This window comes from Chinchilla lanigera, unplaced genomic scaffold (assembly GCF_000276665.1).
Source record: "Chinchilla lanigera isolate Chin_1 unplaced genomic scaffold, ChiLan1.0 scaffold00012, whole genome shotgun sequence".
Lineage (NCBI taxonomy): Eukaryota > Metazoa > Chordata > Mammalia > Rodentia > Chinchillidae > Chinchilla > Chinchilla lanigera.
Genome location: NW_004955413.1, coordinates 22,288,149 through 22,299,550, shown reverse-complemented (window position 1 = coordinate 22,299,550; position 11,402 = coordinate 22,288,149). Strand labels below are relative to the sequence as shown.

General features: G+C 44.6%; 1 protein-coding gene and 1 long non-coding RNA gene across 12 annotated transcripts in view; one reads left to right on the top strand and one right to left on the bottom strand.

The window, feature by feature from the left end:
- Nucleotides 1–3,687: 3,687 nt before the first annotated feature.
- LOC106147951 lies at nucleotides 3,688–11,193 on the bottom strand. Its single transcript, XR_001232995.1, has 3 exons — nucleotides 11,116–11,193; nucleotides 6,427–6,563; nucleotides 3,688–3,827 (listed from the first exon to the last, which is right to left on the bottom strand). It is a non-coding gene; the product is annotated as an uncharacterized LOC106147951 (long non-coding RNA).
- Nucleotides 11,121–11,402, top strand: part of Rbfox2 (RNA binding protein, fox-1 homolog (C. elegans) 2) — a gene marked incomplete in the record, with an annotated part of 254,383 nt that continues 254,101 nt past the window's right edge. For all 11 annotated transcript variants that reach the window (XM_013511502.1, XM_005379139.2, XM_005379131.2 and 8 more), the window contains 1 exon segment: nucleotides 11,121–11,402.

The following is an 11,402-nucleotide window of genomic DNA, read 5'->3' as shown; positions in this document are numbered from 1 at the left end:
TTCCATGGATAACATGTTCTTGTTATGCTGCTTTGAGTTTAGAAGTGACCCCTCATAGAAGAAACCTTCTCTGATCTTCCCACCCAAATAGGCACCAAAGCCAGGCATGGGGGCACACACCTATAATCCCAGCATTCAAGAGGCTGAGGTAGGAGGATCACCAGAAGTCTGAGGCCAGCCTGGGCTACATAGTGAATTCAAAAACTAGCCTGGGCCTTGCGTGGTGGCACACGCCTGTAATCCCAGCACTTGGGAGGCTGAGGCAGGAGGATCATCGCTAGTTCGACACCAGCCTGGGCTACAAAGTGAGCTCAAGGCCAGCCTGGACTGCATAGTGAGACCCGGTTTCAAAAAGACCAAAAAAAAAAAAAAAAAAAGCTAGCCTGAACTAGCAAGACCCTGTCTCAGAAACAAAACAACTCAAATAAGCACCCACTCTCTATTAATCCCATCACCCCCTTTTTTATTTTCTGATTAGCACTTATACTATCTCACCTCTTTTTGCCCATTTTCCCTCTTTTATCACTAGAACGTAAGCGCTGCGTGAGGAGGGATCTCCTCTGCCTTCTTCAGGGTCATACTCTCCATTAGGAGACACTCAGTATTTGTTTATTGTGAATGAACTGTGTATGACACATGATGATGGACAGAAATAGGCACTTGAGAATTCCTAAATTATAGCCTGGTGTGAAAGAGAGACACCAAGTTATCTAAGGCAGAGCTGGCTGATATCAGCTGAGGGGCCTACAAGGTCAAGCATGAGTACCCAGACAGCCAGCACTGAATGATAGAACCTCGATGGCCAGAGACATCAATGTTAGGAGGAGATGCCTCTCCAAGCCTCAGTTTCCTTGTCCAGAAATTGGGCTAGTAATGATATCAGCTGTATTAGCTTTATGTGACTGTGACCAAAATAAATAGCTTAAAGGAGAAAAGATATATAGAGCTCACAGTTTCAGAGGTTTCAGTCCATGGTTGGCTAGCTTCAAGGCAGAAACGTTATGGTAGAAGGGGATGGCAGAGAAAGCTGCTCTTCTCATGGAATTCAGGAAGCAAAGAAAAAGAGAAAGATCCAGAGAGAGAAAGGGTTTGAGGATAAGAAATATGCTTCAAAGAACTGTTCAAATACCACAGTGTGTGTTTCCCCCAACACATCTTCTCCTTCTAATAGCCCGTTCAGCTATAAACTATTCAATAGATTAATTCATGGATGAGGTTAGTGCTCTTGTTGTCCAGTCACTTCTTTTGGGCTTACCTCTCAGCAACACCACATTGGGGATCAAGCCTCAGTACGAGTCTGTGAGAGACATGTCATATTTAAACCATAACCCCAGCCCCATGTGGTTATTTTAGGATTTAATAGTTCTGTATGTGAAAGTGTTTTGCGCACAAATGTTAGTCATTGTTTTAAGAGTAATTTTCTACACACATGTTCTCTTTTGTGTTGTAAGGCTGAGTAGGAAGAAGAATTTCCTATGTGTTGTGGTTTGCGTCTGGGTGTCCCCCCAGAGCTCGTGCAGTCATGGGGCAGGCTTTTAGAGTTTATGATTGATCCATGATCCAATACTAGGATTACGGGTGTGAGTACAATCCAATACTAGGGAAAGTTGCCATCACATGAGCTACACCCACCCTAGGGTGAGTAGTTTGCATATAATATAAGGGAGGGAAAGAGGCTGCTTCCTGCCACTCCTCCATTTCGCTCTTCTTGTTTTTTTATCTTCTACCACCATGAACGGTTGCCCTCTGCCGTGTGCCACCCTGCTGTGGAGCCAGCAGAGTATGCACTGAAACCTCCAAAATTTGTGACTAAATAAACCTTTCCTTCCTTAATTCTGGTTGTCAGGTATTTTGTCTCAGCCACGAGAGAAAAGTAACCAAGACACTAAGGTATTACAAAATAGTTTAAAAAAATTTTAATGCAATCCCAACATTTAGGAGGCTGACGCAGAAGGATCATTGTGAGTTTGAGTCCAGCCTGGGCCACATAGTGAGTTCAAGGCCAGGCTGGACTAGAGTAAGACATCTTCTCAAAAAAAAAGAGAGAGTTGGGTGTGGTGGCACACGCCTGTAATCCCAGCACTAGGGAGGCTTAGGCAGGAGGATTGCTGTGAGTTCGAGATCAGCCTGGGCTACAAAGTGAGCTCAAGGCCAGCCTAAACTGCATAGTGAGACCCTGTCTCAAAAAAGACAAAAAAAAAAAAAAAAAAAAAAAAAAAAAGAGAGAGAGAGAGAAAAGAAAAATAATTTAAGGGCCGGGGATGTAGCTTAATGGCACAAGAGCCTGCCTGGCAAGCACAGAGTCCTGAGTTTGATTCCCTGTACAAAAAAAAAAAAAAAAGAAAAAAATTTAATGAGTGAGTAAAACTTGTATAAACTTATGATGTACCATGTAATGTTTTGATAAATATATAAATTGTGGAATTATTAACATATTGTTAACATATTCATCCCCTGACCTACACAGCATCGGGTGTGTGTGTGTGTGAGGGGGGAGAATTAGTAATTTCTAAGTATATAATAGAGTATTACTAATGACAATTACCATGCTGTGCAGTGGATTTCCAGAATTCAATCTTCCTTTCTAACTGAAACTTTGAACCCTTTGGCCAACGATCTCCCACACCCTTCTCCCTCTTTTAGCACCTAGCAACCACCATTCCACTCAGCTTCCATGAATGAGACTTACGTAGATTCCATATGTTAGTGAGAGTGTGCAAAATATTTGCCTTTCTCTGCCTGGCTTATTTCACTTAGCATAATGTTCTCTAGGTTCATCCACGTTGTTGTTAGAAATGGCAGAATTTCCTGACTTGTAAATGCTGAATGGTATTCATATATATGCTCTCCGGCTGGGCTGGAGTTAGAAAAAGGTGACATGTGTACAGGATGTGGGGGAACATGTGTGGATTCCACAGGGGGCCCAGAGGATACACATGTGGTGGTAATAGTATCTGCTGCTTCTCCTTTGGTCTTTGGGTACATGTCAGGAAAAGGGAAGCCCGTGTTTTTATTCCTCATCCTTGTTCCACAAATGCATTGCCTCTCCTTGTAGGAGGTCTATATTTCCTCACTTCATGGAGGGAAAGTTTGGCGGTGCCGCTTGAATCATCTCCCCACAATGAATGCAATCGTTATGTACTACATACATATATTAAAGCATATAAACAGTTTAAAAAGATCTGCTTGATAGTTCAGAGGGGGAATCTGGTGATCTTTCTGTCATGCTGTAGAGGAACTGCCTCTGTTGGGGACAGCTCACAGTTTTCCAGTTGTTCCAGTGGTGTGGTGGTTCAGTCTGTCAAATTCAAGAGTGGAGATTCATAGCTCTTCCATCTGGCTTCATAGGTAGGTTTAGCTGTACACTTAAACCGCATGCTTATCAGTAATAAATCAAACATTTTGATTTTCTCTCTCCGTCTGCTGCGCTTATCTCTAAATTGTTTCCTGACTTGATGGGAGAAGAGAGGTATTATTTATGGATCCCTTTCAAACCTCAAAACTCTTTACGCACTTTCAGTATCACAGATTTTAATCAAAGCAGTCAGTTTATGACTTCCCATCTTTGACATTCTACATATTGATTTTTCAGGGAGAACAATATTTAGATAATTATTAACCAGGGTAAGTGATGTAAGCTGCTGTAAAACAAAACGACAAAAACCAGAACTCAGTGGTTTAACAAAATCAAGGTTTATTTCTGGCTCACATCACAGTCTGAAGCTTATGCAGCAGGGTCTTATGATGTTCCCCTCCAGTGACGACTTGAAGACCTGGATGGCCTTTTTTCTTGTGCTCTTCCTATCTTCAACTCATGGGCTCTACAGCTGCAATGGAAGGAAGAGAAAGAGATATGGGATCAGCATGGATGTGCTTAGGGACCAGGCTTAGGAATGGCGTCCATCACTTTTACCCACATCCCACTGGTCCAAGTGTCACATATTCCCACCCTGACTTCACGCGAGGATGGGAACTGTCTCCCTGTGTTCACAGGAGGAGGGTATAGTGCAGGGCAACCTAACTTACACAATCTCACCACAACCCCCCAGGCACCTTCTGTTGTTCTCCCCTCCCCTCATTTCAGGAACATAACTGTTACTGTGAGAACGCAAAGAGAAACAAGAGTCAAGACTCAGCTTTTGAATTTCAAAATAGACTTCTGCGATGTAGGACTTAAGCGAAAAGTCTGTGTTTCAAAAGTCTGGTCTTTTTAACTCCAAAAGTCTAAACCCTGTGTGAATCTGGATATGACATCTATGAAGTTCAAATGAACCAGGATCAGCTGGACTACACTGGTGCCCCCACCCAGAAGGGTAAACGTAACAAAGGGCTGAGAGGAAAGGAGGAGGCTGGAGAAGAAAACAGCAGAGCCAGAGCCTGGTATGAGGCTCTGGAGGACCCCGCCTCCTGCCATCTTCTCAAGAGACCCTGGGGAGCAGAGCTGGAGACACAGAGCTCCTGGTCCCTGTGACACCTGGGAGAGAAGGAGACCCAAGGTCCTGGAGGTGACAGCTTTGCAGTGCTGTGCTTCCCCTCCAACAAGTGCACGAGGAGTAGAGACACCTCAGTGTGTTCACCATAGGGGCTGAAGTCAGCAACTTGGAGAGTCCCAAGGCCCCAGAACTATGTGGGATCAGCCAAGGCTTTTCCATGACCTTGACCAGAGCAATCTGCATGGACCAAGGATGAAGCATCCAAAAGGACAGCTCAGTGGAGGTTGAGCTGGGATGGATACTGACAGCTAGAGAGAGAGAGACAGAGGGAAACGTGAGCAGGGGCCAAGGACACAACAAAGACAATGAATGAAGACCCAATGGCTTGATACAATAGAATGCAGGATCAAGACACTTAATTTTCGTACCTGCCCAGACTGAAACACCAGGCAGGGTGCCACAAGGAAAGGAGCAGGGGCCTTGGAGTAAGGGGACAGGAAGTGCTTGTCACCAATCATCCTGTATGACCTTGAGCTGTTTGTTTCACCTGTCTGCTTCTCAGTTTTCTCATCTGTAAAATGAGATGTAATACTATCTACTTCTTGGGCGTGTTGTGAGAATTAAATGCAAAAAACACCGCCTCTTTCAAGGGATAGTACCCGTTAAGGGCTCAGCAAATATCTAAAGGCTGTCTTGTCCATCTTTTTTCTGAGGTCAGTGCCAAGATTGAAACACCATAATTTTTTGCAGGAAGGATGGGTATGCGAGCCTATGTTTAGCAACGCCTGGAAAATAAAATAAAATAAAGCCTTCCTCGGCTCTGTGAGGAAGTAATAAAAACCTAGGACAAGGCACAAAACAGACAGTGAAAACATGACTTAAGAGCGGGGTAGGGGATGGAGTAGGGAGCAGGGTGAGGGCGGTGGCTGCACTAAATGAAAAACAACTCAATACCCTGCTATCATCCTTCATCAGACTACAGAAATAGAAACCAGACAAACACATTATGTGAAGGGCGAAAGGGTTGGCAAGGTCCTGGCCTATAGGAAAAGCCCAGGTTCAATAATGCAACACACTGAGGGAGGTAGGGATATGAGGCCAGAGTCTATGGCAGGGTTTGTGTCTGAATGGCTGGTTTTGTCATCCTAATGAGGCTTAAACATCACACAGTCATTTTTTGCTAAACTCAACTTTCTCATTAGACTCTATCTGCTCTCAGATCAGCCAGCCACATGGCAGGAGTTGCTTCTACTTCCTCTGGCCGATGAATTATCAAGGGTATTCTCCGCCTTTCTTTTTTGGGAAAAGAAAGCTTTGGCGCAGAAAATCATCTCTTCTATTTATATCTACTCTTTTTCCTCTGATTAGAGAGATGATCAATTTGGGAGACAGACTTGGGTTCTGTGTACTCTCTTTGTTTAGAGGCGTGCATGGTTAAGACAGCATGTTGGCATCATCTACTCTGGTCTAAGTCTTTATCTGTTCTTGGGGACAGGAGGGTCATAGCCCTGGCCTTGCATGTTTTAGTATCTTTAGATTGTTGGAGTCTGCCGGGCGTGGTGGTGCACGCCTGTAATCCCAGCACTGGGGGTGGCGGGGAGCTGAGGCAGGCGAATCATTGTGAGTTCGAGACCAGCCTGGGCTACAAAGTGAGCTCAAGGCTGACCTGAACTGCATCGTGAGACCTTGTCTCAAAGACCAAAAAAAAAAAAAAAATCGTTGGAGTCACCAAATGTTGTGGCAAGCTCTCTTCTAGGTGTTAAAGATACAGAAATCAAGAAAGGGATTAAGATAGCATTCATGTTCTCAAAGATCTTATAAACAAAGTAACTTTTACTACCAGCTTGTTGATGGCTGTTGATAAGCAGAGTTTTTGGTAAACTGACTGGAACTTGAACAGGTCTTTTCTGAGATATGCTATTGCCTATGGACCTTACAAGAGTTCTAGGGCGAGGTGCTCTGGCTCTTATTTTCAGCTACATAGCCCACTTACCTCTATCAGTCTCTGTTTATTTGAAGATCACAGCTACTGACTTTAACTCTGGTCCTGGTCCATTGACTCCAAGCCCAGGGTTGTTATTTCCTTAGCAGTTTTCCCCTAATTGTGGCCAAGTAGACAGTTTTTGATTCCTTTTAAGGAAAGGAAGACATGGAAATATGCTTACTTTTTATTAGAAAACATAGTGGGAAACTCTTCTCCATTTTTAAAGACCCAGGTGGAATGTAACACTCTGGGGTAAACCTGTTCTGTCTGCCCCAGGTGGAGGGAGTAAAATCTTCCTCTATACCCCTCTGGCTTTTTCACATAAAATAATCATATTAGTGAGGATAATAGCTGTAATAATAGTAGTAAGGTAAGGTTTATATTACCATTTACTGAATGTGTCTATGCACCAGGTGTTAGGCTAAGTGCTTTACATGCATTATTTAATGCTCGAAAGAACCCCGGGGAAGACACTGTTGTTATTTTCTGTTTATAGACTGTACTGGGCAGGAATTCAGTTTGGCTGCATGGTTGAAGCCTGTCCCCGGTAGCTTAACCATATCAAAACTTATTTTTCTCAAGTAATGGTAAATTAAGCTGGGTGTGGTGGTGCAGACCTGTAAACCCAGCACTCAGGAGGCTGAGACAGGAGAATTGATACGAGTTCGGGGAGAGCCTGGGTTACAAAGTGAGTTCAAGGCCAGTCTGCACTGCATAGTGAGACCCTGCCTCAAAAAGATCAAATAACAGTAAATTTGGGATGGACAGGTGTGGTGGAAAGAGTGGCTTCTTAAAACTGTTCTTACCATGTAGCTTTGCTGTTGTGAAGGTCAGGTGTCTGTTGTTTTTCCAATCCATGTTGTAGGTCGGGGAAAGGGTAAAGGGCAAAGGGCAAAGTTTGAAAGGCAAAACGACTTCTCTTTTGTGGTTTGTCTTATTAGTTGGGAAAGAAAGCCATTCCCTGTCTATATCTTGAGAGCTCCAACTGTGTTACGTGGCCACACTTACCTGTCAGGGAGTCTGGGGATTCTTTCTCACTTTACTTTTCTTTCAAAGGTAGGCAGATCTTGGCCCTGAACAAAATTTGTGTTCTGAGAGTAAAGAGAAGGAGAATGAACCCTGGGTTGGCAACCACCAGTGCCTTTGACACAAATGAAGAAACTGGGCCTCAAAGATGTTAAGGTTCTTGCCCAAGGTTAGAAATGTGGCGAAGTTAACCTGAAACTCATGTCTACCTGATAGGAGTTCACATTCTTGACTGTTTTGAGAGATGAACTCTTTGTGTGTGTGTATGTGTGTGTGTGTGTGTAGCTTGGGATTGAATCCAGAGCCTCTTGCACACTTGGCAAATGCTCTACCACTAGCCACATACCCCAAACCTGCACTTGCCGTATTATTTGTTCATCCTTCTTTCCTTTCTAAATTACGAGATGTTTAGTACCAAGAACAGATTTTATTCACCTTGGCATTCCAGATGCTTGCCTATAGTTTGTTAAATGGATAAATGAACAAATGTTAGGATTATGGTAGTTTTTCAGCTGAAATATCTTTCTGGCAAAATATTCTTTAATGTTCTTTTCTTCTGTAATATTTCATAACTACCTATTCCCAAACAAGTAGCTGCAAATGCATATAAAAGAAATGATCATGGTCTTTGTGTTGCCATGGGTACATTTAGCCTCTTCTACTATTCATAGGCTTCTAGTCTCGTCTCTCTCCCTAAATGCTTAATGCTTGTTTACAGGCCACAGTCCAATTTCTCTTGTTCTGCCGGGTCATTCAAACATTCCCATACTGCATTGCTCTATTTCTTAGGGACTTGAGCGCTACCTGAATAACAATAATTTGAGTCAAGGCAGCTCTAAATCCCAGTTCTCATTTCTTGTTCAGGCATTTGCAATCCAGAAGGACCTAACGTTCAGATTTCAGTATTCTGGCAAAGCAGGTAGTGAGGGGAGAATAATTCTTAAGATACCAGTTCAGTAAATTTTTTAGAAAACCAATCGCTGATATGCCCAGGTTAAAAAAAAAAAAAAAAAGGGCATTGTTTTTCAACAATGGCCAGTAGGAAACACCCCAATTCTCCTTCAAAGCCCTGATGCTTAGTTGGACAGATCAGGGCCTAGGGTACTGGCAACTGGAAACTGTAACTAATTCAACTCAAGAATGAACTTTCAGATACTTGGACTGCACCTTGGTGGTACAAATAGCAATACTAAGAGCTGCCTGCGTGTTTCTCTTTCCCCATGGACCTCTGGCCAGTAGCTTACTATCACTAAACAAATCAGATAATGAATAATTACTTACTAAGTGGTGACTATATGTTAGGCGCTATGCTAAGTGCTTTATTTTGTCTCATTTAATGCTTAGAACAACACTGTGACTATTATAACTGGCATCTTACAAATGGGAAATGTAAGGATTAGTGAAACTGAATAATTTGCTCAACATAGTGGTTGCACCAAAGGGTGACTTAGGGAGTTTGCCACATCTAAATCTTTAGCAGCCTTAATCAAGCCACCTTGTATAGTAAGGAGCTTCAATGATAGTGATAATAATAATATTCTTTGTATCCTGATAATGAACATTGTTCACCTCACTTAAAATGTAAATAAAAATGATAATGGTAATATTAGTAACAACCCATGTAAATAAAATGATAATGGTAGTATTAGTAACAGCCCATACATGCCGCAGTGGACTGTTTGTATCACTGAAAGCTCTAAAAGGTTCGACATCACTGCTATAGGCCATTCTGATCAACCTCCCTCCCAACCCCCAAGTACCGGTGATTGAACCCAGGGCTTTGCATTGAGCTATATCCCCAGCCCTTTTTTACTTTGAGACAGGGTCTCGCTAAGTTCCTAAATTGCCCAGGCTGGGCTTGAACTTGCAACCCTCTTGCCTCACCCTCCTAGACATGTGCCAGGCTCAAAGTTCCTAATGTGTAATAATTCATCACACCAGGATCAAAGTTCCTAATGTGCAATAATTCATCAGTCCTTGAAATACTCCTTTTGGGAAGAGGCTATTATTACCTTAATTTTCAGGTAAAGAAACTGAGGGATGGTGAGATTAAGTAGCTTCCATAAGGTCTGACTTATAAGTGGCAGAGCTAAACAAATGAACACAGTGTTATTTATCTGGAAAACCCAGCTGCAAGGCAAGTTTTCCAGTTCTCCCTTCCAGCAACCTATAGGCCCTCAAACACCTCTGTAAAGGAACTCTTAGCCACTACTGATGCAACATTACTTGGGCAATAGGTGGTAAAACCTGGCTTCCCATCTGGGATGCCTGACTCAGAAGTAGGGATATTTACTATTGTACTGTTCCAGCTCTAACAGGCTAAACCCAAGTTCAAAGACCAAGTCACAGCCTGGTTGCAAATGACCTCAGAAATCACCTAACCCCAGGTCTCTCAAATTGGGCTCTGTTGACACTGTAGGCTCCATAACTCTGTTGTTAGGCAACATTCCTAGTCTTTACTCACCAAATGCAACGCCCCTACTTATAGCATTAAAAAGTAAACAAATATCTTGAGATATTGACCAAAACAAATTAGGGTGGTGGTGGTGGTGGAATGGCAAAAATCCACTCCGATTGATCCAAACCATCTATCTCATTCTATACAGGTTGGAGCTGGAGTCCAAAGAGATAAGGTAACTTGTTCAAAGCAGTTAGCAAGGCCAGGACTGGAATCCAGTTCATGCAACATTATTTTCCCCTACAATGCACAAGACACAATATGGAACAGCTCTAGCTCTGGAGGCAGCTCTAGCCAGGTAGGCTAAGAATCCATTGTACATATCTAACTGCATGAAGCTGGTAAGCAATAAAGTGCTGCTAAGGGATCAAGGTGTAGACAGAGTGTGAGATCTGGTGTCCCGAGATCTGGATCAGCCACATTTTTTGCTGCAGAATTCAGTCAAGTTTCAAGCTCATCAATGGAATGGAGATCGCAGTTTCTACCTCTATCACGGATCTAAACGCAATGCGCAAACCAGAAAGCTTTTACTAACATCAGGTATTATTAAGATCATCAGGGATGTGAGAATTATGACTAAAATAAAAGCTTTCAAAATGGTTGTAAGGGGTGGCTTCATTCCCTGACTTCCAAATTTTTTATTTTTTCTTTTTTTTTGTCTTTTTGAGACAGGGTCTCATTGTGCATTTCAGGGTGGCCTTAAGCTCACTTTGTAGCCCAGGCTGGTCTCTAACTCGCAATGATCCTCCTGCCTCAGCCTCCTGAGTGCTGGAATTACAGGCGTGCCCACCACGCCCGGCTCTATTCCCGGACTTCTAACTCGAAATCGCTAATCTTGTGTGGGAGAAAAGGCTCCCTCTCTCGAAGAGTACCCGTGCCTCCCCAGAAACCCTAGGGGCCAGACAGACGAGTGAACTGAGGTCGCAATTTCAAGCAACTCGTCCAGCAAGCTGGAGCGGATCCCGGCCAAAGGGCCCCTCTAGCTCCGCCTGCCTAGACTGCAGCCCCGCCCTGGGGGAAACAGACCCCGCCCGCTACCCGCAGGCTGGCCCTCCAGCCTCCCAGCCCCAGCCCAGGACTATCCCAGGCCGGTGCCGGAGATTCCCGAGCTCCCACGATCTCTTCCCGGCCTCCCTCGGGCGGCGGCACGGAGGCGGCGGAGATTGCCGAGGGGCGCTGGCTCCGCCCCCTTCGCGGGCTCGGCCGCCACTCACCCCCTCACCACAGCCTCCAGCGCGGGCGGGAGTCCTACATCCCGGTCCCTCCCTCCCTCTTTCTCTCTCCCCGCCTTCCCGGTGCTGCCACAGTGGCGGGTCGGAGGATCCCGGCCAGTCAGGTCGTTCCTGCCTCGTGCTCCTCCTCCTCCCAAATAAACAGCCCTCCCCACGCCTCGGGCGCCCGGACCGCCCCCTTCCTCCCTCGGCCGGCGTGTTGTGAGGGAGAGTGTGAGCCAGCGAGCGCGGGCGGGCGGCGACCCCGCGAGTGCGCGAGGCAGGGAAGC